The sequence below is a fragment of the Helianthus annuus genome, chromosome 5 (assembly GCF_002127325.2).
Source record: "Helianthus annuus cultivar XRQ/B chromosome 5, HanXRQr2.0-SUNRISE, whole genome shotgun sequence".
Taxonomy (NCBI): Eukaryota; Viridiplantae; Streptophyta; class Magnoliopsida; order Asterales; family Asteraceae; genus Helianthus; species Helianthus annuus.
Window position 1 is genome coordinate 123659865 of NC_035437.2, and position 628 is coordinate 123660492.

Sequence of the window (628 nt, forward strand, 5' to 3'; positions counted from 1 at the left end):
CAATGCACCGAATGTTGAAGCCAATAACTTCGAACTTCGGCCACATTTGATACAAATGCTTCAAAACTCCGCAACCTTTCATGGGCTTGCGGACGAGGATCCCCATCTACATATTACTAATTTCTTAGAAATATGTGATACCTTTCGGATCAATGGAGCATCAAATGACGCCATCCGCCTTCGAATGTTTCCATTTTCGCTAAAAGACCGAGCAAAAGCTTGGCTCAACGCCCTCCCAGTTGGTTCGGTAAACACCTGGGATGAACTCGCCCAAAAATTTCTATATAAGTATTTCCCTTCCGCTAAAACGGCTAAATTAATGACTGAATTAATACATATTCACAAGAGGATGGGGAATCCTTATATGAAACTTGGGAAAGGTTCAAGGAGCTATTGCGAAAGTGTCCCCATCACGGTCTTGCGGTATGGCAACAAGTATCCACCTTCTATAATGGGTTGTTGCCACACACGAGACAAACACTTGACTCTAGCTCCGGGGGACTTTTAGGTAATCGCCGCCCACATGAAATATACAATCAAATCGAGAAAATTGCTCAAACCAATTTTCAGTGGCACACTCCCCGAGGCAATAAATCTATTGCCCCGGGCGCCCATAAGGTTGATGAAA

The 628-nt window shown here is 43.9% G+C and overlaps 1 non-coding gene across 1 annotated transcript; it reads right to left on the reverse strand.

Moving 5' to 3' along the window:
• Positions 1-313: 313 nt before the first annotated feature.
• Positions 314-419, reverse strand: LOC118492828. Its single transcript, XR_004894829.1, has one exon. It is a non-coding gene; the product is annotated as a small nucleolar RNA R71 (small nucleolar RNA).
• Between the last annotated feature and the right edge of the window lie 209 nt (positions 420-628).